General features: G+C 47.1%; 1 protein-coding gene across 1 annotated transcript in view; it reads left to right on the forward strand.

Moving 5' to 3' along the window:
- The first annotated feature begins 4,899 nt into the window (after positions 1-4,899).
- Positions 4,900-26,448, forward strand: part of LOC141049833 (hemoglobin subunit beta-2-like) — a 56,164-nt gene continuing 34,615 nt past the window's right edge. The window contains exon 1 of the mRNA XM_073546642.1: positions 4,900-4,999. The gene's annotated coding sequence lies outside the window, so the exon portion shown is untranslated. The remainder of the gene's footprint in view (positions 5,000-26,448) is intronic.

The raw sequence follows: 26,448 nt of genomic DNA on the forward strand, positions 1-26,448 counted from the left end.
ACACCACAGGTGGCGTCACGAATCCCTTATAAACTTTATTCCCAACTCAACTCCTTTAACATGGGTGCCCAGGGCCACGGACCAGGTCACTGCTGCTGTGACATTCCCATCTGAGAGACTGGTCCGGTACCGAGTACCCCACAGCCCTGGGAGGGCGACCCACAAGCATTAAGTACCAGATCCATAGAAGCAGGAATATACCACACAAGACAAGACCCCAGGTGTAAACTATGCAAAGAAACCTCAGAAACAGTCCAACAAATAGTGGCAGGATGCAAAATGAAAGCAGAAACAGCGTATACCGAATGCCACAACCAAGTAGTGGGAATTGTATACAGGAACATCTGCTCAGAATGTGGGCTAAGTCCCCCTAAGTCCAGGTGGGAGACCCCAGAGAAAGTGGTGGAGAATGAAAGGGCAAAAATCCTATGGGACTTCAAGATCCAGATGGATAAGCAGGTGTTGACTAACAAACCAGTCATTGTTATAGTAGACAAGGATCAGAAGACAGCAATGATAATAGATGTGGCTGTGCCAAGTGACAGCAACCATCAGAAAGAAGGAATATGATAAGCTCAAGAAGTACCAGGGCCTCAAAGGAGAACTGGAGAAGATGTGGAAGGTGAAGGCAACAGTGATTCCAGTGGTGATAGGAGCACTTGGAGCAGTGACCCATAAGTTGGAACAATGGCTATAACAGATCCTGGGAGTTTGGAGTCAGACTGTTTGAGGGTGTGCACAGGTGTCTTTTTATACTGATAACAAGTTTAAACAGGTGCCATTACTACAGGTAATGAGTGGAGGAAAGAGGAGACTCTTAAAGAAGAAGTTACAGGTCTGTGAGAGCCAGAAATCTTGATTGCTTGTTTCTGACCAAATACTTATTTTCCACCATAATATGCAAATAAAATGAAAAAAAAAAAACAGACAATGTGATTTTCTGGATTTTTTTTTCTCAGTTTGTCTCCCATAGTTGAGGTCTACCTATGATATAAATTACAGACGCCTCTCATCTTTTTAAGTGGTGGAACTTGCACTATTGCTGACTGACTAAATACTTTTTTTCCCCACTGTATATATATATATCTTTGTCGTCATAAAAGGAGGTGGGCCCAGACACATTTCTTGCACAGGGGCCCCAAGCTGTCAGTGTCTGCCCCCGGATAAATGTGCTGTTTTGGATCTGATCATGGAGACGATGGGACACGAGGAGAATTTGTTAAACCTTTATGAATCTTAGGTAGAAAATAAAAACAAGTTAATTGGTACTATTTGATACAGAAAAAAATTCTTACTTTTATTCAGTAGATTATTCTATACTGCAGTCCCCAATATATCATTGTATTCTGAAAAATACTGTAATACGGGGATATTTTTTCAGAATATTGAGTGTCGCTTAGGATCTCTGCAGTGCTTCCTGGGCATAGGTTTTTTTTTTATTATTATTATTATTTATTTACATAGCGCCATTAATTCCATGGTGCTGTACATGAGAAGGGGGGTTACATACAAAGTTATAGATATCGTTAACAGTAAACAAATTTACAATGACAGACTGGTAGAGAGGGGAGAGGACCCTGTCCTTGCGGACTTACATTCTATGGGATAGTGGGGAAGAGACAGAAGGTCGGGGGTGCAGCAGCTTTGGTGGTTTTGAGGCGGCGGCTCGGGTGGTGGTGAGGCGGCAGAATGGTTATTGCAGGCTGTAAGCTTTCCTGAAAAGATAGGTTTTCAGGTTCCGTTTGAAGGATCCGAGGGTGGTGGATAATCGGACGTTTTGAGGCATGAAATTCCAGAGGATAGGGGATATTTGGGAGAAATCTTGGAGGCGGTAGTGTGAGGAACGAATAAGTGTGGAGGAGAGTAGGAGGTCTTGGGAGGATCGAAGATTACATGAGGGAAGATATTGGGAGATTAGTTCAGAGATATAGGGAGGGGATAGGTTGTGGATGGCTTTGTAGGTCAGTGTTAGTAGTTTGGTGAGAGACAGGAGAGTAGTGAGGAGAGATTAGTCGGGCAGCAGAGTTGAGGACAGACTGGAGTGGTGCAAGGGAGTTAGCAGGGAGGCCACAGAGGAGAGTGTTGCAGTAGTCAAGGCGGGAGATAATGAGGGCATGTACAAGAGTTTTAGTAGATTGAGGGCTGCGGAAGGGACAGATTCTGGAAATATTTTTGAGTTGGAGGTGACAGGAGGTGGCAAGAGTTTGGACGTGTGGTTTGAAGGACAGGGCAGAGTTGAGAGTTACTCTGAGGCAGCGGATTTCAGGTGCGGGAGAGAGCGTGATGCCATTTACCATAATAGATAGATCAGGTAGGGAAGATACGTGAGATGGAGGAAAGATAATGAGTTCAGTTTTGTCTACATTGAGTTTTAGGTAGCAAGAGGTGAAAAAGGAGGATGTGACTGATAGACACTCCGGGATTCTGGACATCAGAGAGGTGACATCTGGGCCAGAGAGGTAGATCTGAGTGTCGTCTGCATACAGGTGGTACTGGAAGCCATGGGACTTTATGAGTTGTCCTCAGCCAAGAGTATAGATGCAAAAAATTAAGGGCCCCATGACAGAGCCTTGGGGAACTCCAACAGATAGAGGGCGGGATGAGGAGGTAGTGTGGGAGTGGGAAATGCTGAATGTGTGGTCAGAAAGGTATGAGGCAATCCAGGACAGGGCAAGGTCTTTGATGCCAAGGGATGAAAGAATTTGTCGAGCAGTAGGCAGTGGTAGACTGTGTCGAAGGCAGAGGACAGGTCGAGAAGGAGGAGGATGGAGAACTGTCTGTTAGCTTTGGCTGTGAGTAAGTCATTAGTAATTTTGGTCAGGGCAGTTTCAGTGGAATGGTGGGGGCGGAAGCCAGATTGGAGGATGTCAAGGAGGGAGTTAGATAAGCGGTGGGAGGAAAGTTGAGCATGGACATGCTGTTCAAGGAGTTTGGAAGCAAACGGGAGCAGTGATAAGGGACGATAGCTGGGCATAGCAGTTGGGTCATGGTTTGATTTTTTTGGGGATGGGTGTGATGGTGGCATGTTTGAAGGCAGAAGGGAAGGTACCAGAAGATAGGGATAGGTTGAAGAGATGGGTTAGAGCTGGAATGATCATGTTAGTGAGGTTGGGGAGCAGGTGGGAAGGGATGGGGTCAAGTGCACAGGTGGTGAGGTGTGATTTGGAAAGGAGATGAGTAACCTCTCCTTCAGTGATGTTGGAGAGGGAGGTTATTAGGGAAGGGCAGAGGTCTGGTATGTGGAGTGCTTGGGGTGGTGGAACAGTAAAGGTTTGCCTTGTTTGGTCGATCTTGTTTATGAAGTAGGTGGCAAAGTCCTCAGCAGAGATGAGTGGAGTTGGAGGTGGCAGTGGTGGGTGGAGGAGTTAAATGTGCTGAACAGTTGTTTTGGGTTGTGGGATAATGAAGATACAAGGTTTGTGAAATAGGTCTGTTTAGCAGAGGTGAGGGCTGATTTAAAGGCAAGTGTAGCTTGTTTGAAAGCAGTGAAGTTGTCTGGTAGTCGTGTTTTCTTCCAACACCGCTCCGCGACCCTGGATGCTTGTCAAAGTTTTTTGGTGAAGTTGTTGTGCCAGGGTTGCCTATTGATTTGTCGCACTTTGCCATGCATGAGAGGGGCGACTGAATCTATGGCTGATGTGAGGGTGGAGTTGTAGAAAGCGGTGGCACTGTCCATGTTGTGAAGTGAAGATATGGAGGACAGGGGTAGAAGAGAGTCTGAGAGTCTTTGAGTGTCTAGGTGTGCGAGGTTTCTGCGACGATTTGCTAGTGGCTGGACATGGGGGGCAGGTGAGATGGACGAGGATGAGAAGGTGAGTAGGTGGTGGTCAGATATGGGGAAGAGAGAGGTTGTGAGATTGGGTAGGGAACAGAGGCGGGTGAAGATGAGGTCTAATGTATGTCCATCTGTGTGGGTGGCTGTGGAGGACCACTGAGTAAGTCCAAAGGATGAGGAAAGTGACAGGATTTTGGAGGCTGCTGGCTGGTGGGTGTCAATGGGGATGTTGAAGTCCCCCATGATTATGGTGGGGATGTCAGCAGAGAGAAAGTGGAGGAGCCATATGGAGAATTGGTCGATGAAGGCAGTGGCTGAGCCCAGTGGTTGGTATATGACAGCCATTTGCATATTAGAGGGAGAGTAGATACGGACAGAGTGAACCTCGAAAGAAGGGAGGATAAGGGAGGGTGGGGGTTAGATAGGGTTGAAGGAGCAGTTTTTAGAAAGCAGGAAACCCACTCCTCCACCATGTCTGCCAGGGCGAGGAGTATGGGTAAAGTGGAGGCCGCCATAACTCAGTGCGGCCGGGGAGGCCGTGTCAGGGGGTGTCAGCCAGGTCTCAGTGAGGGCCATGAAGAAAAGGTTGCAGGAGGTAAAGAGGTTGTGGATCACATGGAGCTTGTTGCAGCATAATAACAATAGTTCCTCCCTAGATTTTAAGGATCTAAGTACCCATTGTTAAGCAGCAGTAAGATTATCTTTGAGATTGTTTTCTTAGTATTGTGAAGGCTCCTTAATTCCTTTAAAATTAAATGATGAAATGTTTCTAAATGACGCCCTTGGTGATGAATGGGATAGAAAGATGATTTCACATTCACTTCTACATGTTGGGGTATTACACAGGATCTGTCATTAACCAATATGTTTGTAGCATCTATTGCAGAATGACATTTTCTGCCTTTAAACAAAAAATGCAAAGGGTTAATTTAGATACATAGTGTAATTGTTGAAGGTTAGGAATAATTAAAAGATATCTATCTTAGTTGTAGGGCAAAAGGAGAGCCCATGCAATAACTCTGAAACATGTTGCGTCAATAAACCTGTTATTTCTCCATGATCTGTGACATTTTTTGGCAGCTTTGGGGATGTACTGCTTCATTATTTACCTCTCCCTAATTCGTTCTCCACCCTCTAGGTGTGAGCTCAGTGCCAAGAGCAAGGAGGCTCACATTGGATTCATTATCACGCATATCGGAGTTGTGCTGCATGCAACCTGTCTACGTGAGGGTTTTTTTTGTCATTTCACTTTCATGCAATATTAGCAATTTCACCCAGGGAGCAATTGAGATGGAAAAATTTATGTTTTTCCTTTTAGCTGTGCAATAATTCTGCACACTAATACTTGCCTAATAATTCTGCACACATAGATATTCCTCAAAAAAAGAAAAAAAAATCATTTTTACTTTCTTAAATATTCAGATTTCAGATTTATTAATCTTTTGGATTTACTGTCAGCTTAAGAATTGTGCACACAATGTATTGTTCAGGCCACCATAACAGTTTTTTTGTTTTCACCTTCCCACAGTCAGAAACAACCATAACTTTTTTTAAGTACTGCTGTAGGTCTTATTTTTGCCAGTAGAACTGTAATAATTGCCCCATACACATTTGTAAGCATTACATTTACATTCATTTTTATTTGGTGGCAAATGCAGAAAAAACAATTGTAACATTTTTATTTATATGTAACTTATTTCAGGAGAACTTGTGTCTGCCTCTGATCCTCCTTCCTCTTCTCCCCTCTACATAAAACTTTATAAGTACCAGCTGCCATGTCCTTAGTTATGGGAAACCATTTTTCACTGAAGACAGACTTTACCTGAGAATAGAGTTGAGCGAAACGGGTCGAAAAATTTCAAAAGTCACCGACTTTTGGCAAAGTCGGGTTTCATGAAACGAAACCCGACCCTAGGATGAGGTCGGCCACGAGGTCGGCGACTTACGCGCCAAAGTCGCGTTTCAAAAGTTTGTTTTGCGCTCTTTTTCAGCCAATCAGGATCCACGGACACTGTGGGCAACGTGATGACATAGGCACGGGTCACCACCATCTTTCAGAAGGGCATGAAAGTGATTGGCTTGCTTTGGTGGGCGTCACAGGGGGTATAAAAGGGCGTGCACGCCGACCGCCATCTTACTTCTGCCGATCTTAGCATAGGGAGAGGTTGCTGCTGATTCTGTAGGGAGAGTGTTAGGCAGGGAAGAAGAAAAAAAACTGCTTCTGCTGCTAGCGATTGTGCCTGTACAACACACCAGTCACTGTGTGTGCAGTGCAAGGGGAGGCTATATTGTGGTGTATCAGTGGTGTTGGTTGTTGGGCTGCCTTCTAAGGCTTCCTGACAGCTGCATTGCTGTTTACCCACTGCTCTGCAAACTGTTTTTTTAAAAGCAATCCCAATTTTTTTTTTTGTCCTGCTGAGGTACTGAGCGTGCATTTTTTCACACCATACAGCGGTGTACGCTCCTCACACAGTACCGTGTAACGGCTGTTATCACAGCCACAGTGAAACTATCTGTGTCACTCTGTGAGAATAAGTCGAGGACATGTTCCGTTCTTACAGACCTGCACTCTAGGGAGATTCCTACTCTGCCCAATTCTACATACACCTTGTAGTTTGTGATACACTAGCCAATTTCTGCCTGTGACATAGCGCTCAGATATTCAGTGGGCCTCACACAATCCAAAAGTGTCCAGTGTCTGCAGAAATTCAAAATCTCACTTATCCTCTAGTCACTTTGGTCACAGCTGTGCCATCGAGCCTGTGACATAGCGCTCAGATATTCAGTGGGCCTCACACAATCCAAAAGTGTCCAGTGTCCACAAGTGTCTGCAGAAATTCAAAATCTCACTTATCCTCTAGTCACTTTGGTCACAGCTGTACCATCGAGCCTGTGACATAGCGCTCAGATATTCAGTGGGCCTCACACAATCCAAAAGTGTCCAGTGTCCACAAGTGTCTGCAGAAATTCAAAATCTCACTTATCCTCTAGTCACTTTGGTCACAGCTGTGCCATCGAGCCTGTGACATAGCGCTCAGATATTCAGTGGGCCTCACACAATCCAAAAGTGTCCAGTGTCCACTAGTGTGAGCAGAAATTCAAAATCTCACTTATCCTCTAGTCACTTTGGTCACAGCTGTGCCATCGAGCCTGTGACATAGCGCTCAGATATTCAGTGGGCCTCACACAATCCAAAAGTGTCCAGTGTCCACAAGTGTCTGCAGAAATTCAAAATCTCACTTATCCTCTAGTCACTTTGGTCACAGCTGTGCCATCGAGCCTGTGACATAGCGCTCAGATATTCAGTGGGCCTCACACAATCCAAAAGTGTCCAGTGTCCACAAGTGTCTGCAGAAATTCAAAATCTCACTTATCCTCTAGTCACTTTGGTCACAGCTGTGCCATCGAGCCTGTGACATAGCGCTCAGATATTCAGTGGGCCTCACACAATCCAAAAGTGTCCAGTGTCCACTAGTGTGAGCAGAAATTCAAAATCTCACTTATCCTCTAGTCACTTTGGTCACAGCTGTGCCATCGAGCCTGTGACATAGCGCTCAGATATTCAGTGGGCCTCACACAATCCAAAAGTGTCCAGTGTCCACAAGTGTCTGCAGAAATTCAAAATCTCACTTATCCTCTAGTCACTTTGGTCACAGCTGTGCCATCGAGCCTGTGACATAGCACTCAGATATTCAGTGGGCCTCACACAATCCAAAAGTGTCCAGTGTCCACTAGTGTGAGCAGAAATTCAAAATCTCACTTATCCTCTAGTCACTTTGGTCACAGCTGTGCCATCGAGCCTGTGACATAGCGCTCAGATACTCAGTGGGCCTCACACAATCCAAAAGTGTCCAGTGTCCACTAGTGTGAGCAGAAATTCAAAATCTCCCCTGTCCTATAGACACCTTGTACCTTGTTTTACATTACTATATAGTTTGTTGGATTTTGTCTACATTTCTACCAAAAATGAGGAGGGCTGGTGGAAGAGGCCGTGGAATTGGGCGGGGGTTGGCAGCTGGTAATGATGGTGTTGGTGGTGGATCTGATGGTAGTGGCAAGAGCAAAATAGGACCGAATGCAGGAGGTGTTGAGCCTGCGTCATCGTCTGGCTCCATAAGGCTTCGAAGGCTTAGTTTTCTAGGAGTTGGCAAACCGCTTTTAAAGCCAGAGCATCAGGAAAAAGTTTTGTCTTACATTGCTGACTCAGCCTCCAGCTCTATCGCCTCCTCTTCTTCAGTTGTAAAAAGTAAAAGCACTGAGTCGTCATTGGAGGCTCATTTTCATGAACCACACCTTTCCTTGTGTCCTTCACCCCAACCAAGATTGAAGGATGACGCAGGCCATACTACTGATTACTCCATGGAGCTGTTTTCACATACCATGCCTGGATTATCAAGTCAAATGGTGAATTACCCAGGCCAAGATGAATCTGACATGGAGTGCACTGATGCACAGCCGCTGATGGATGATTCTGCTGGTACATTCACTCAGAGCACTACATTGTCCTCGCAGTGTACAGAGCCAGATTCTGACCCTGATGAGACTCAGGTTCCCCTTCCCGCACACTATACCACCATACACGGTGACACAGAGGAAGGTGCACATGACATTGAAGAGGAGGTGATGGATGACGCAGTTGTTGACCCAGATTGGCATCCATTGGGGGAAGAGGGTGCTGCTTCCAATAGCTCAGATGAGGAGCATCCACAGCAGACATCGACATCGCAACAGCTGTTATCTGGCAGGCCCGGAGCACTCCAAATACAGGTTCCAAAAATCAAAAGATTTGCTGGACAGCTTGTCCAGAGGGTCAAAAGATCACAGCGTGCTAGGCCGCAAAATGTCTGCCAAAGTAGGAAGAGTGCAGTGTGGCACTTTTTTGAACAAAATCCTCATGATCAGGCCAAGGTTATCTGTAAGAAGTGCGCAAAGACCTTTAGCCGAGGGAAAAATCTGAAAAATTTGAATACCAGTTGCATGCTTAGACATTTAAACACCATGCACTTGCAAGCGTGGACACAACACCAAACCTCAAGTGCCACATGTGCAACTGATCACAACGAAGGTAGTCAGCAACGCTACATTGTTTCCCCCACTGTAAGCCCACCGGTTAGCACAGCAGCAAATGTTGAGGTGTCGTTGCAAGGCCACAGCAGTCAGGGAATCCCACTGTTATATCAACGAAAGACTGATTCTAGGCCATCAGAAAGAACACCAACTCCATCACCATCATCAACCCTCTCTCAGTCCGCCCTGTCCACCGCTACTTCCACCATATGCAGCTCTCAAGTCCAGCTCACCCTCCCAGACACTATGAGTAGGTCAAGAAAGTACTCAGTCTCTCATCCGCGTACACTGGGTTTGAACGCCCACATTGCCAAACTAATCTCGTTTGAGATTATGCCCTTTCGGTTGGTGGAAAGCGCAGCTTTCCACGAACTCATGGCCTATGCAGTACCACGCTATGACCTACCCAGTCGCCACTTCTTCTCTCGCAAAGCCATCCCAACCCTCCACCATCATGTGAAAGACCGCATTGTCCATGCACTCAAGCAGTCAGTGAGCGGAAAGGTGCACCTCACAACTGATGCATGGTCCAGTCGGCATGGCCAGGGCCGTTACGTGTCCATCACTGCGCACTGGGTTAATGTGGTGGATGCAGGGTCCACAGGGGACAGCGGTGGTGGGACAGTGCTGCCTAGCCCACGGTATAGGAAACAGTTGGCTGTAGGCATTCGACCCTCCTCCTCCTCCTCCTCCTCCAGAAGCGAAAGCTCGTCCACAGAGCGCAGTCGTACGAGCACTCCATCTGCAGCTGCCACTGTTGCACATGAGGTGTCCCCCTATCGAGCAGCTAGTGGAAAGCATCAGCAGGCTATGTTGCAGATGATGTGTTTGGGCGACAGACACACCGCCGAGGTGCTGGCCGAGTACTTGAAGCGACAAACTGAGTCATGGCTGGGCAGTGTACATCTTGAGGCAGGCAAGGTAGTTAGTGATAACGGCCGTAATTTTGTGGCAGCCATAGCCCTTTCTAAACTCAGCCACATACCTTGCTTGGCTCACACCTTGAACCTGGTGGTGCAGTGCTTCCTCAAAAATTATCCGGAGTTAACAGCCCTGCTCCAGAAGGTGCGAAGACTGTGCGCGCACATCCGCCGGTCGCCTGTACACTCCGTTCGTATGCAGAAGCTGCAGCGATTGCTCCACCTTCCCAACCACCGCCTCATTATCGACATTGCAACAAGGTGGAACTCCACCCTGCACATGGTGGAGCGGCTGTGCGAGCAGAGGCAGGTCATAATGCATTTGTGGGAGGATACACGGCCAGGCACTTTGAGAGCAGACATGGAGTTGACAGGTGTGCAGTGGTCGAAGCTGAAAGACCTCTGTAAAGTCCTTCAGTGTTTTGAGGAATGCACACGGCTGGTAAGCGCAGACGACGCCATCCTAAGCATGAGCATCCCACTTATGCGTCTGCTCATGCAAACTTTGACGCACCTTAAGGAGCAGGCTTCTGCAGCCAATGTTGATGAGGAGGAAGAGGAGGAGGGAATCCTTGATGACATTCAGCCATTGTCTGCTCAGGGACCTCTCCTGGAGGAGGAGGAGGAGGATGATGGGGATGATTACTTAGGGGAGGAGGATGCATCTCGTGGGGCAAGTGAAAATGTTGGCGTGGCAAGGTCTGGTACAGGGTTTGTGCGTGACTGGAGGGATGTGGATTTGCCAGAAAGTGCTCCTCCAACCAGCACTCGCAGTGCATCATTGACACCGGGAACATTGGCCCACATGTCAGATTATGCCTTGCAGATCCTAAAAAGGGACCCCCGCATTGCCAAAATGATGAACGATGACGACTACTGGTTGGCCAGCATCCTGGATCCACGCTATAAAGGCAAATTACAAAACATCATGCCACAGGAGAACCTTGACCTAATATTGGCTAATAAACAAGCAACTCTGGTAAATCGGTTGCTTGAGGCATTCCCAGCACACAGCAGCGGTGATGGTTCTCACCCGAGCCGTACGGGCCGGGGTCAGCTTGGCAGAGGTGTTCGTGGTGCACACAGCAGAAGTGGCGTTGGAGACGGGTTTCATGACAATGTTGTGGACTGATTTTTCAAGTACCGCTCACACAACTGGTAATACTGCATCGATGGAAAGTGACAGGAGACAGCAGTTGTCAACTATGGTTACAAACTACTTTTCCTCCCATATCGATGTTCTCCCACACAGGTCATTCCCCTTTGACTATTGGGCCGCTAAACTGGACACCTGGCCTGAATTGGCACAATATGCCTTACAGGAGCTCGCTTGCCCAGCTGCAAGTGTGCTATCGGAAAGAGTCTTCAGTGCAGCTGGATCAATCCTGACAGAAAAAAGGACCCGTCTGTCAACCCAAAATGTGGATGATCTAACCTTCATTAAAATGAACCACGCATGGGTTTCCAAGGATTTTGTCCCACCTTCCCCTGATGACACATAGGGTGACAGAAAAATGGCTTGCTTTGGTCCACCTCTTCCTGGGACTTGACCTATTTCACCTTTTGCATCAGCTGAATGTCCAACATCAACATATGCCACTTTCTAAAACTCCCTAACTGTGCTGCCTCCCCCCCATGGCCGGGGTCACCACCTAGCGCACGACACCGTGCGAGTGCCGTTGCCCTGGACAGGTGGGTAGGCCGACTCTTTGGCGTGGGCACTGGCACAGGGTCCCTCATAGTGCAATCAAGTGTCTCTGACGGTGGTGGTGCACACCCGCTGTCAGACACACCGCCGTACTATGAGGGGCCCAGTGCCAGTACCGACGCCCAAGAGTGGGCCCCCCTTGCTTGGGCAGGGCCCCAGCATTTGCAATCTTTACCTCTCCCTGCTCCTCCGCTGTGTAGTCTGGGCCGTCAAATCCATACTGTGCCTGACACCGTTTGAGCCTGCCTCCTGATGTATAGACATATATTTTGAATGTGTACGCTATCCATACATGTTATCTGGGGATACGGTACCCTTTCTCACCTTTGTGCAATCACGTGCAATCCATACTGGGCCTAACACCGTCTGAGCCTGCCTCCTGATGTATAGACATATATTTTGAATGTGTATACTATCCATACTTGTTATCTGGGGATACGGTACCCTTTCACACCTTTGTGCAATCACGTGCAATCCATACTGGGCCTAACACCGTCTGAGCCTGCCTCCTGATGTATAGACATATATTTTGAATGTGTACGCTATCCATACATGTTATCTGGGGATACGGTACCCTTTCTAACCTTTGTGCAATCACGTGCAATCCATACTGGGCCTAACACCGTCTGAGCCTGCCTCCTGATGTATAGACATATATTTTGAATGTGTATGCTATCCATACATGTTATCTGGGGATACGGTACCCTTTCTAACCTTTGTGCAATCACGTGCAATCCATACTGGGCCTAACACCGTCTGAGCCTGCCTCCTGATGTATAGACATATATTTTGAATGTGTACGCTATCCATACATGTTATCTGGGGATACGGTACCCTTTCTAACCTTTGTGCAATCACGTGCAATCCATACTGGGCCTAACACCGTCTGAGCCTGCCTCCTGATGTATAGACATATATTTTAAATGTGTACGCTATCCATACATGTTATCTGGGGATACGGTACCCTTTCTCACCTTTGTGCAATCACGTGTAATCCATACTGGGCGTGAGAACGGCTGGCGAGCTGTTAAGCAACTACAGCACCTGTGGTTTGCATATGTAAGTTTTTCATTTTTTCAGGAATGATGGTTAGGCCTAATTCCGGAACTGCGGTTGACCTGCACTTACTGGGAAATCATTGTTCGCGGGTAATAATTGTAATCAGTGATCCCCATCACTAACGTTGTTCAGCGGGTTATCTGCACCTGTAAGCGACAAACGCTGGCCTTTTCAGTGTAGCGCACATGCAGCCACGGACATGTAAGGGCATGACACACCAGTTATTGGCCAATCTCATGTGCCAGAGCCTCACGTGTCCCTCTAGTAAGCCGGACTCGGACCGCGGGGCATGACGGAGTCTCGTTCGTTAACGGAATTAAGCTTGCAATGTGTGCATCTGTTCTGTAGCTGGCATGGTTGAGGCTTCCCAGGTGGAGTCGAATTTAACCGTAGGCTACACCCCTGGTGGTGCCCTTCTGGACATTCCTTTAAGGTTCAGCTTTGCAACCATACTGCCCACGTAAAACAAACACTTTGCCTTCATGAACGCTGTTTGGAGGGTCATGACTCGTGGGAATAACGCCGCCCAATCAGTTAACCTGCTAGAGAGATCGTTCGTTGCTCCCAAGCATGACATCACACTCCCTAGGAAGAAGGTAATGCCACTGTGGCGACCGTACTCCTGGGGGCGACACAAGTGCACTGATGCCCAGCCACTGCTCGATGAATCTGCTGGTACATTGACCCAGACCACTACATTCCCCTCGCATGCTACACGGCCTGAATCTGACCCTGATGAAACTCAGGTTACCCTTCCCATATACAGTTCCATCTTACACGGTGACAAAGAGGAAGCTGCAGATGAAAGTGCAGGTTCGGCCCACCCGCCATCAGACACACCACCGTACTATCAGGGGCCCTGTGCCAGTGCCGTCACCAACGAGTGGGCCCCCCCCTGCTTGCTCAGGATCACAGCACTTGCAAAGTTGAAATACTGTGCAGTGAGATGGAAGATGGGGACGACGAGGAGTCCAGACAAGTACAGGGATTCCCTAGCGAGGAGACTTATTTGATTGTTTTCAATGTTGGGACAGCAATTTTTGGGGAGCACTATACTCTGGAGAATGATAGATGGGGCCCACCATACACTGGAACATTCCAAAGGTGGACATCAGACACTGGAGCAGCATTTACAGGGCCCATTATACACTAGAGCATTAGAAATGGGGCCCATTATGTTTGGAGCATTATTTGGGCCCATAAGACAGTGGAGCTTCATCCATGGGGACCAACATATACTGTAGCATTATGTGGAGCTCATCATATACTGTTTCAAACATTATATGGGACCAATGATTCTGTATGGAGAAATAGATGGGCCTCGTCATGAGATGTAAAAAGTGAAGTATTTTTCATTGTACTATATCGCTATTTCTCTGCCGTATCGGAGCATGATGAGTTGTGGTATGTGTTAAAGGGGCGCTCTTTCGCTCAGGGCACATGAAAACCTGGAGCCAGCCCTCCCCCCCACAACTGTAGCCAAACAACCCCTATTTTTCAGTGCGTAACTTGTATTATGAAGTTAATTAAGGTTGACAAGCTTAAGTAAGAAGAATTGATGCTTTTGGCATTCAAATGGGCACTGTTGGTGTGTTTCCTGTCCTCCTCTCACTGCCGACTTTTATTCCCCATTGACTTACATTGGGTTTCGTGTTTCGGTACGACCCCGACTTTTCCCTATAATCGGACGATCTTGCTCGACCCGACTTTTGGAAAAGTCGGGTTTCACGAAACGAAACGCGACCCTAAAAAACAAAAAGTCGCTCAACTCTACCTGAGAATATTGATTATATGAGGAGTAAAAAGGGATCCCATACTGCATCTATTACTTACAGATACACTGCAGTTATTAACATAGGGAACTGTATTTGGTCTTGTAAAGAAGCACTTCTTTTTAAATGGTGGTAACTTTTTTTGGCCGTACAGGGGTTAATCGGTCATGCTGGGAGCTCTTGAAGTCTGAGCTCTCCGCTGAGCACAGTTAGCCTTGCCTATTCCCTATATAATCTGGGTCCTGACTGAAACACATTGTTCAGAGCTTATGCTGCATGGCTTGGAGGACAGATGTTTGGAGGTTATATGACCAGGCAGCTGCCTAGGGCCCCCGCTCCCCCAGGGTCCCCCAGCCAGCGGCACATCACACAGCCACTATGGGGCCCGTGAGGCAGGGAGGACCGCCTGCCGCCAGTGCTGACTCCCCTCGCTGCCGCATTGAACTATACCGGCGTCTGCCGGTACAGTTCAAAGCAATGCTAGAGGAGAGAGCATCAGCTGACGCTCCCTCGCCCATCATTCCCTGCTCTGCCTTTGACACAGCGGGTGCGCGATGACGTCATCACGCTCACAGTTTACAAGGCAGTGCAGGCTGAGACAGGGGCCATGCGCAGCGCGAGGAGAGGTGAGAAGTGTGTTTTTTGTTTTTTTTAATGTAACAGTGAGTACTGGACTATGGGGCCATTCTCGGGGGGGGGCTATATACCATGTGGGGCTGTGTTATATACTATGTGGCTGTGTTATATACTATGGGGGGTACATCATACATTACATTTTATGGGGGAGGCTGTGTTATATAATAAGGGAGACCACATTATATTCTAAGGGGAGGTTGGCTGGTTTATATTCTATTCGGGGCTATATTATATTCTATGGAGGACTGTATTAAAATTATATTCTATGGGGGTTGATTGCATCATACTCTATGAGGGGGCTACATTATACTATATGAGGAGGCTATATTGTATTCTATGGGGGGCTGCATTATCTTCTCGGGGGGGGCTGCATTATTCTCTATGAGGGGGCTGCCATATATTCTATGGAGTGGCTGCATTATACTATTTGAGGGGGCTGCATTATATTCTATGGGGGGGTTATATTGTATTCTGTGGGGTGGCTGCATTATATTATAAGGGGGGGCTGCATTATATTCTATGGGGGTGTTACATGATATTGTATGGCGTGGCTGCATTATACTCTGTGGTGGCTGCATTATACTGTATCGAGGACTATGGGTAAAAATACATTATACTATATGAAGAACTATGGGGTGCATTATACTATGGGAAGTGAATTGTACTACATGGATGACTGGCAATGTATTATATTGAGCACTATGAAGAGTGCATTATACTATATGGAGGACTGTGCAGTGTAGTTTAATATATGGAGGACTATGAGGAGTGTATTATATTATATGGAGGACTGAGTAGTGTATTATACTATATGGAGGACTGAGTGTATTTTAGTATGTGGAGGGCTATGAGGAGTGTAGTAGACTATATGGAGGACTATGGGGAGTGCACTATACTATATGGAGGACTGGGGAGAGTATTATACTATATGGAGGACTATGGGGCACATTATATTATATGGAGGACTATGGGGTGTAAACTGTAGATGTGCTGCTGATTACATGATACTGTATGGTGATCTGTTAGTGATCCATTAGTGATTGTTCTGTCCCCATCATTCTTTCTCAGACGGTGGAAAGAGGCCAGGAAACAAGTATTGAACGACTTCAATGTTGTCGATCACACTCATTTAGTGGCCTGAACTCCGCGCATGTAAATACAATCGAAATGCTTCTGTGTGGTGTGTAATATGCTAGCATTTGGGGCCCCATTTTACACTTTCCCTAGGGCCCCACTTTGCCTAAAACTGGCCCTGTGAGGAGTTTGGTGGATCTATCTGTGACTGCTGCTTGGGTTTGTATCTGGTTCTGGGTCACCTGACAATCAAGTCCTGACACCCTGTTCCAGTAGTCATGCTGGTCTTGATGGCTCGTCCTGCAGTGATGATGTGCTGAACCTGTGTTCACCTGACCACTACAACCAATCACTGGCCTCAGTATTTTTGTACCATTTACGCAGTCTTCACTGGAGTCAGTAATTGGCCGCAGCAGTCATGCACTCAAGTTCAGCATAAAGAAAGTTAGTTAAGTAGCTAAACCATAACTTAGTGCAGGAACTTAAAGGTCAGTACAGCATATAATAATTTCTGTAAGGGTATGTGCATGTGCAAATGGCATGTTTTTTACGTGGGTATGCTCCATAACCAGTCAGAAAAAGCGCTAAAAAAATCCCAAAAAAATGAATATGCGCACTGCAATGTCAAAAATAATTTACTCAATATTGTTTAGTCACTGGAGATTCTAACTGCTTCCAAAGACACAAAGCAGTTCATAGAATTGACCAATCCTCAGGCATCTTCTGCTTGGAAGTTACTTACTAGTTGATACAGCGCAAGTAAAAAAAAAGTCAGTGGCAAAGATGCCGCAAAAAATGACTTCAGGGAAAAAAGGCATAGTTTCCTGTAGTTTTTTCTGTTCAAAAAAGATGGTGTGTCCATACATGTCTAACAGACGCTGTGTGCATATATCCTAAGTGTGAGTACACCCATTCAAGTTTTGTTCAGGCTTGGGCTGCTTTCACATTTGCTTCTGTTTGTGCAGCGTTTCATCCGCAGCAATCTGTATGTGGCATGTTTGCCTATCTTTAACATGGTGTATGCAGGAGCATGCGTTTGCATCAGTTCGCATGCATCAGCGTACGCATGCGTTGTTTTTCGGAGTTCCGCGGAGTCCGGCAAATGTGTGGTAACTAGCAGGTACGTAGGATGCAGTGACGAGCAGGAGGCAGAACAAGGGTTAAACTCAAGTTTTATATATAGATATAGGTTAAAGCTGACAATGAGTTTTCCACACAGGGAAGTAAAACACAAATGTCACACAGATTAAACAATATGGGACGAGAGGTGACCGATATGCGGCCATGGTGTGGGTAGCTAAGGACCCTTGGGGGCTAAACGGGGGAGCGAACAACGGAGAGTCACTTATCGTTCTCTGACATTCTGCAGAGTTGGTGTGCGAGGAGTGTCCTGGCGGCACCTTAGTCGACATGTCCAGCCGAGGAAGCGTTGCCAGAGGGTCTGGAAGTCCTTGCGCTCCGGTACCGCGGGGTGTACATGGGCCCCGCGTAGCTCTCCTGATGCTGGGCCCTCCGCAGTGGGGAGCGGAGTAGAGGAGGCTGCGGGTCCCGGTGAGGAGATCGCAGCCATGGTGTGGAGTGGAGGTGGCCACGGGTCTCATTGCGGAGGCCTCAGCCGCGGTGTGGAGCAGAGCGGAGGCGGCCACGGGTCCCAGTGAGGAGGCCGCAGCTGTGGTATGGAGCAGAGCAGAGGCGACTGCGGGTCCTTGGGAGGAGGCCGATGGCGGTGGGTGGACTGCCTGCGGGGAAACGGCGTCAAATGCGTGGGGGGAGCCACGCCTGAGGGCGCACCGTGGCCCGCGTTCTGCAGCGGCTCAGGAAGAGGCTTCTGCTCCAGGCACGACGTCTGGGCTCTGCACTCTGTCAGGTCGGGTGCTGCCTCTGGTCTCTGGAAAGTGCTGATTCACATCTGAGGGGAGAGGCCCACTCGGCTCCTCCCTCCTATGTGCAGTTTCTCTTCCCGCCCAGTGTCCCTTGTTTACCTGCACCGCCCATCTTATACTGTAGTCGACCCGCCCCCTTTTGGCATGGTCAAAGGTCGGTCCTCGCCTGCAATCGTACCCCCCGGGATCACGAATGACAGCCCTCTTAGTTCTGGCCCAGAAACACGGTTGGTCCTCTTTCCTAGACCCACTCCCCTACAGTCTCCCACCCTTTTCGCTCGCCGGTCCATGGGTGAGGGTCCAGGGGGTTCAGGCGCCCTTTTCGGTGCCGAATTCGCCTTTTTCAAACAAATTGGTCCTGTTCGCAACGTGCGGGGGTTTTCCTGCTGTTGATCGCTCGGAGCTTCGTAGTTCAGATGATGCAGTGGAGTCTTCCGGGGTGGTAGAAGGTGTTTGGGTAGCTGGGGCCGCGGGGATGTCGGCCCCCAGCGGATCGGTATTTGCTGTTAGGAGGACTTCATCTTCTTCTTTGTCCCAGACTGCTGGTATCGGGTCCTTGGTTTCAGGAGGGCTCACAGACCGCTCGGGGTCCGTTGATATACAGGGCCATAGCATGTTGCGATGCACCGTTCGAGTAAGTCGTCTTCCTTGTTTTTCAGACTGTATTTTGTATACAGGTCTATCTGGGCTCACTCGGTGTAGTACTCGATAGGGATCCTCTTCCCACCGGTGCTCCAGCTTGTTCTGGGGGCGTCGCTCCCGTACGAGGACATGATTTCCTACTTGAAATTCTGTTGGTTGTGATGGGGGTTTTCGTTGATGTTCCAGCTCTTGGAGCCTCATTTGTACTAGCCTGTGTACAGTTTGTAGATGATACCGGTGATCACGGACCCACGAGGAGACCCCTGTCCACGGACGTTCTTCTTCAGGGTCTAACTCTTCTTCGGTGATTCCTTTTCCTTCCAGGGCAAAGAGCAGCGAATACGGAGTGTAACCTGTGACCCAATGAACACGGTTATTGTACACCCAGACCAGTTCAGGGATGTAATCAGGCCAACGGGTTTTTCGATCATCCTCCAGGGTACATAGAATCTGGATTAGAGTCTGATTGAATCGCTCGCAGGCCCCGTTTCCCTGAGGATGGTATGGTGTGGTCCGGGATTTGTCGATGCCATACAGACAATGTAACTCCTCCATTACTTTCCCCAGGAAACAAGCGCCCTGCCCCAAGTAAATTCGTCAGGGGCATACATAGACTTGGATAAAGTTTTTACAGATGGCATAGGCGGCGGATTCCGCCGTTTGGTCTCTGGTGGGTGTCACTATGGCGAACTTGGTAAAATGGTCTACCATTACCAGGCAAAGCTCGTATCCCTGGTGGGCTGGTCTGATGGTCAGGTAGTCTATCAGCAGTCCTAGGGGCGCTGCTGTCACTATTGTCTGTACAGGAGCTCTTTGTTCTGGTGGCTTAGTCAGTTCGCACTGGCAACATTTTCTGCAGATCTCTTCGACCTCTGTTTTTAATCAGGGGTGGTAGACTATTCACTGCAGCCACCGGAAAGTCTTTTGAGCCCTGAAGTGGGCCCCGTTTTCATGTGCTTCTCCGGCAATTTCAGCCAGTCGAGTTCCCGGTACTATCACTTGCTAGGTGTTTGTCAGCTCCGCCTGCAACTTTACTTTTTGATACAGCAGCCTGTCTTTGATCACCAATCTCCCACTGACGCAGCATTACTAAAGTGTCGGGAGAGAGAGTTCTTCTCTGGGTGTCACTGGGCAGCTGTTCCGAGGACACCCATTGATGTAGGAGCGAGATTTTTCCATCTTCTTGTTGCAGTCACACCCACTCGTCTCTGGACTGCTCCATGATGCCTTCCGTTGGCCCCTCACGGGACTGCTCTTTGCAACTGCTACCATCTCGGCGGGGCCGAGGAAAACGAGATTTCTTCCCCTTCCAATTCCTTGTCCTGACTCCGACCCGCGTGTCGGATTCTGGAAAGGGCATCAGCGTGTACGTTCTCCGCTCCCCGTTTGTAAATGATCTTATACTTGAACTTTGCCATTCTGGCCACCCATCGCTGTTCCAGGACTCCCAATTTGGTATTTTGAAGGAGGGCCAGAGGATTGTTGTCTTTACACACTAACACCACGGAGCCCCCTGCGATAAATTGTTAGGGCAAGATTATCTTGCTGTTTTTTTATCACAAGGTGCCAGCGGTGGGATAACTAAGATAAGCTCCCCTTGTGCCTGTGATAGCCATATGTCGGCAGTGCATCACATCCCTCTGTCCGTGACATACTGGTGTCAGCGGTGGGATCGTGAGATATTGGTGGCAGTGGTGGGATAATCATAGAGCATTAGTGATCTGGTTTGAGCAATCATTCCTCTCACTAAAACCCTGCACGGTTCCTGCGGGGCCCTGCGTCATAGGTTTTGGAGAACAGACTCAGTGTTTACTAGTCCTGAGACATTTGTGTGTACGTGCAAGTATTCCCCCCTCCTCTTTGTTTTTCTTTTCTATCTTTTATTTAGCAACCATGGCTACGCGGGGAGAATCCTATTATAAGCAGCTTAATAAGGACACCCTGAGGACCCTGTGCACGACAAAGCAGATTGACGTAGCCGACAAGACCAAAGCCCAGTTGGTCACGGCTCTAGTGCAATGGGATGAGAGCCAGGGCGCAGAAGGCAGCACCAGGGCCAATGGTGCAGCCGCGGAGGTCCAGCTGGTGCAGGTCGGCCTGACCGGCAGCCAGGAAGTCATGGACCGCTATCTGCAAATGGCCCTATAGCAGCTCCCTGCCAAAGACCATGTTGGACGTCTGCAGCTGATCCAGCAAGCTCGAGAAGAGCAGAGACCTGAGGTATACCGAAGGAAGTTCCGGAACCTCCGACGTGGCCCACACGATAGTTATAGTGATGTGGTGCAAGGACTCAAGACCCTCTTTGACCAGTGGATCCATGGACTGTCAGTTGATTCCTTTGACCTACTGAAGGACCTGATGATCAAAGACCAGTTCCTGCATCTCTGCCCAGCTGAGGTCTAACAGTTCATCCTGGACCGGGAACCAATGAACGCGGACAAAGCCGTGCAGATCGCCGACATCTATGAGGCCAACCAGAAGTCAGAGACACGGAGACCAGTCACCGCCAGCTGGAGAGGGGGTAAGCCTGCAACCAACCCCAGTGCCCCTACCAGCCATCCCTCCGGAGGCCCTGTCCCTGTTGCCAAAACCAGGCCTACTACTGACAGTCGCCAGTGTTACAACTGCAGTCGGACTGGTCATATCAGTGCCACCTGTCCGGAAAAGCAGGAGACCCCCCAGCCAAGTCCTCTGGGCCCAATGCCTCTGTTCTGTTGGTGGGAGGTGTGGTTGGGAGGATGGATGACAACGTTCAACACGACCAGGTGGGGGCCCATTTTGCTATAGGCCTCAAGGATACTGGGGCTGAACGAACCCTTATCCGTCCTGGACTGGCGGTCCCTGAAGAGTTTATTGAGGGGAAAACCCTGACTGTCACCAGGATTGGAGGCACCCGTTGTCCCTGCCAGTGGCCCGGGTTTTTCTTGATTGGGGTGTTGGGAGCAGGGTGAGGCAAGTGAGAGTGTCTGAAAACCTGCCCACTGATGTTTTATTGGGGACTGATTTGGGGAGGATGGTTGCCTACTATGTCCCTGACACCCCTCCCCAATCTGATAATGTGACGTTAACCCTGATGATGATGGGAAACTGAATGTGTTACTTGCTAATGCCTTGATGAGTAATGATACAGCTAATAACCATTCTCTCTCCAGGAATGATGCTGATGGTGGTGTAAATGTACCAAAGAATTCTGATAACCATTCTTTTCCTAGGTATGATGCTGATGATGTATCTGTGCCGACTGAACCTGTTAACCATTTCTTTGAAATGGTAGATATGTCCACAGGTACCCAAGTGCTCAGCCCCGTCACTCTGCGGAGTGAGACGGCTGAGGAACCCCTAACAGGAGCAAACGTCGGTGCTCAAAGAAATGGGGAGGTGCATGGAAACCGTGAGGAAGGTGATGCCCCGCAACTGACCAGTGCCACCGAAGAAGGTAACTGGCCCATGAGTAGCACTGCTCCTGAAGTGTTGGGGGTGGATAGGGGGGTAGAGCCCATAGCAGCGCCGGCTGGTGGGTCTGTAGAAATCCCTGGGGAGGCAGCATAATAGCAGCTGTCACACACAGTCAGAGTGCCCAGATCGCAGGTAGCGCCCTGCCCTCTGGACCCTCTTCTGCTACAGGAGAGACTGAACCAGAGGTGAACCCAGAGCAGGTTCCAGAGGGTCCCTGTGAGGAAGGAACCCTGATGTCACTTCTGGCTGCCTCCAGCCAGGAATTCCAGGCCGCTCTGCACTCAGATGCGAGCCTAGAGAAATTGAGAGACCTCGCCAAGACGCCCACCTCCGAGACTGATAAGGAGAGGGTGTTCTGGGAACGAGGAAGGTTGTACCGGGAGACAGTACCCGGAGAATCCCAAAAGGAGTAGATGAGGGAAAGACAGCTGGTCGTCCCCTCTCAGTTCAGAACTGAGTTGTTGCAGATTGCCCATGAGATTCCACTCGCTGGACACTTGGGGATCAGCAAAACTAAGGCACAGCTGTCTCAACACTTCTATTGGCCCAAGATGGTGACAGATGTAACAAAATACTGCTGCTCCTGTGCCACCTGTCAAAAAGTGGGTAAGGCGGGGCCTGCTCTTAAGGCTCCCCTTATCCCTTTGCTAGTGATAGAGGAGCCTTTCCAGAGAATCACAGTGGACGTTTAACATACATAGTAACATAGTTTTGAAGGCTAAAGGAAGACCTTATGTCCATCTAGTTCAGCCAATTTTTAGTGCAGCTGTTCTGCATTGTTGATCCTGTGGAAGGCAAAAAACCCACAGAGTAGAAGCCAATTTTCTCCATAGGGAAAAAAATTCCTTCCCCTAAGCTAGGTCAACCATCTACCTATAATAGTATGTTATTCGTAACCTTCTATACTGTTACTCACAAGAAAAGCATCCATTCCTTTCTTAAATTCATTCAGTGAGTTGGCCATCACCACTTCCTCAGGAAGAGAATTCCAGAGCCTCACTGCTCTTACCGTGAAGAACCCTCTTCAATGCTGGTGCAGAAATTGTCTTTCCTCCGAACGAAGAGAATGCCCCCTTGTCACAGTCCTTGGTACAAACAGTTCATAGGAGAGATCTCTGTATTGCCCTCTGATATACTTGTACATATATATTAGGTGTCCCCTAAGTCTTCTCTTTTCTAGAGTAAATAGACCTAATTTAGATAACCTTTCTGGGTATTGTAGTGAACCAACTCCATTTATCATTTTAGTAGCCCGCCTTTGAACCCTTTCAAGTTCAGTAATGTCTTTCTTGAGCACCGGCGTCCAAAATTGCACACAATACTCCAAGTGTGGTCTGACGAGTGATTTGTACAGAAGGAGAATTATGTTTTCATCTTGTGTCCCCAGACCTCTTCTAATGCATCCCATGATCCTATTTGCTTTGGTGGCAGCTGCCTGACACTGGGCACTCCAATTTAGCTTCTTATTGACTAAGATGCCTAAGTCTTTTTCCATGTCTGATTTCCCCAGCAGTTTCCCATTTAGTAAGTAATTACACCTACCAATAACCTCCTGAGTTCAAAATGCCTGGAAAATGTAAACTCTAACGAGAAAACACACAAAGCAATTGTTTATGTGCAAAAATACAAACAATTTTATTAGATAAAATACATGTAATCACAAATCCAATGAGCATATATAAGGTGGAAACAACAAACCGCTCGACACAATGTGCACAGGGTGTAAACCGTTAAACAACATCTAGAGCTGGGTATAGCTTAGAGTAAATTATTGGTAATAATAAAGTGCTTGTGCATAGACTTGCTCATACCTCAAATAGAGATCAAATTAAGCATCCTTAAGTATGCGAGCAAACGGGATAATATTCCCTTTACTATGCTGCCAGCAACTCACAAGTAAAAAAACCTATAAAGCACCTCTATATCCCACAGTCTGCATCATACCCAAATGAATGCACAGAAAAGGCATCTCTATTTGAGGTATGAGCAAGTCTATGCACAAGCACTTTATTATTACCAATAATTTACTCTAAGCTATACCCAGCTCTAGATGTTGTTTAACGGTTTACACCTTGTGCACATTGTGTCGAGCGGTTTGTTGTTTCCACCTTATATATGCTCATTGGATTTGTGATTACATGTATTTTATCTAATAAAATTGTTTGTATTTTTGCACATAACAATTGCTTTGTGTGTTTTCTCGTTAGAGTTTACATTTTCCAGGCATTTTGAACTCAGGAGGTTTTTGGTAGGTGTTATTGCAATATAGAGTTGCCTGATTACACATGTGTCTTTTTGCACTTAGTGTTATGATCATTTATAGGTATGAAATTTGGTGTTAAAATTAGTAAGTAATTGTAGCATCTGTTTCTCCTTCCCATGTGCATAACCTTACACTTATCTGTGTTAAACCTCATTTGCCATTTTTCAGCCCAATTCTCCAATTTACTCAAATCTTTCTGTAGTTGCAAACTGTCCTCCTTTGTGTTAACTACCTTACATAGTTTTGTATCATCTGCAAATACTGATATTTTACTGTGTAAGCCATCCACTAGATCATTAATAAATATATTAAAAAGTAGGGGGCCCAATACAGAACCCTGTGGTACCCCACTAATAACCCTGGCCCAATCTGAGTATGCACCATTAATAACCACTCTTTGTTTTCTATCACTAAGCCAGCTACCTACCCATCTACACACACATTTTCCCCTAGCCCAAGCTTTCTCCTCTTACTTACTAATCTTTTATGTGGGACAGTGTCAAATGCTTTAGAGAAGTTGAGATAAATGACATCCAATGATTCTCCTTGGTCCATTTGAGAGCTTACATCCTCATAGAAGCTGATCAGGTTAGTTTGACAGGAGCGATCCTTTATAAATCCATGTTGATATGGAGTTAAACATTTATTAACATTGAGATATTCCATAATGGTATCCCTTAGAATCCCTTCAAAAATTTTACCCACAACAGGTGTTAAGCTTACCGGCCTATAGTTTCCAGGTTCCCTTTTACACCCCTTTTTGAATATTGGTACCACATTTGCTTGCCAACAATCAAAAGGAACAGACCCTGTTTCTATAGAGTCTTTAAATATAAGGAATAGAGGCCTGTCTATCACATTACTTAACTCCCTTAATACCCGAGGGTGAATGTCATCAGGGCCTGGTGATTTGTAAATTTTAATCTTACTAAGGCGGTTCTGCACTTCTTCCTGGGTTAGGCAGGTAATACTTAATGGGGAGTTTACATTATCACTCTGCATTTCCCCTGGCAAATCCTTTTCCTGTGTGAACACTGTTGAGAAAAAAGTATTTAAAACATTTGCTTTTCCCACATCGCTCTCTATGATTTCACCCTCATTGTTCTTTAAAGGGCCGACACCATCAATTTTAATCATTTTACTGTTTATATAATTAAAGAATAGTTTGGGGTTTGTTTTACTTTCCTTAGCAATGAGTCTCTCAGTCTCCACTTTTGCTAAATGTATTTGTTTTTTACACATTTTATTTTTTTCTCTTTAACTTTTTAATGCTTCTTCATTGCCTTCTTGTTTTAGCTTCTTAAATGCCTTGTTCTTGTTATTTATTGCCCTTTTTACATCCTTATTTAGCCACATTGGTGTTCTCCTGTTCCTAGCCCTTTTATTTCTGTACAGTATGGCTAGCTCACAGTGGGTGTGTAAAACTGATTTAAATATCTCCCATTTATTTTCTGTGCTCCTATTTTTGAGGACATTGTCCCAATCAATTCGGCAAAGGTCCTCTCCAAGCTGATCAAACTTTGCTTTCCTGAAATTCAGCGTTTTTGTAACCCCCTTCCAGGGCACCTTACTGAAGGACACGTGGAATTGTGTTATATTGTGGTCACTGTTCCCTAGGTGCCCATCGACTCGTACTTCTGTTATTCTATCTGGCCTGTTGCTTAAAATTAAGTCCAGAAGGGCTGTCCCTCTAGTTGGGCCCTGCACGAGTTGTGACAGATAGTTATCCTTGGTCACTGACAGAAATTGGTTTCCTGTCTGAGATACGCAGGTTTCAGTTTCCAAGTCTATGTCGGGGTTGTTGAAGTCCCCCATAATAATCACCTCATTGTGATTTGCTGCTTTGTCTATTTGTTTCAATAATAGATTTTCAGTGGTTTCTGTTATATTTGGTGGCTTATAACAAACCCCTATGAGGATTTTATTACTTTTCTCTCCTTGTATCTCCACCCATAGAGACTCCACCTCTTCATTTCCCTCTTGTATATCTTCTCTTAGTGTGGGCTTTAAAGTGGACTTTATATATAGACAGACTCCACCCCCTTTCCTTTTTTTACCATCCCTCCTAAACAAATCATATCCTTGCAAGTTAGCCGCCCAGTCATAGCTGTCATCTAACCATGTCTCAGTTATTCCTTCTATGTTGTATTTTTCCTCATACATTACCAACTCCAGATCTTCAATCTTATTGGT

Source organism: Dendrobates tinctorius, unplaced genomic scaffold (assembly GCF_039654945.1).
Source record: "Dendrobates tinctorius isolate UK_male_01 unplaced genomic scaffold, ASM3965494v1 ptg000150l, whole genome shotgun sequence".
Classification (NCBI taxonomy): Eukaryota; Metazoa; Chordata; class Amphibia; order Anura; family Dendrobatidae; genus Dendrobates; species Dendrobates tinctorius.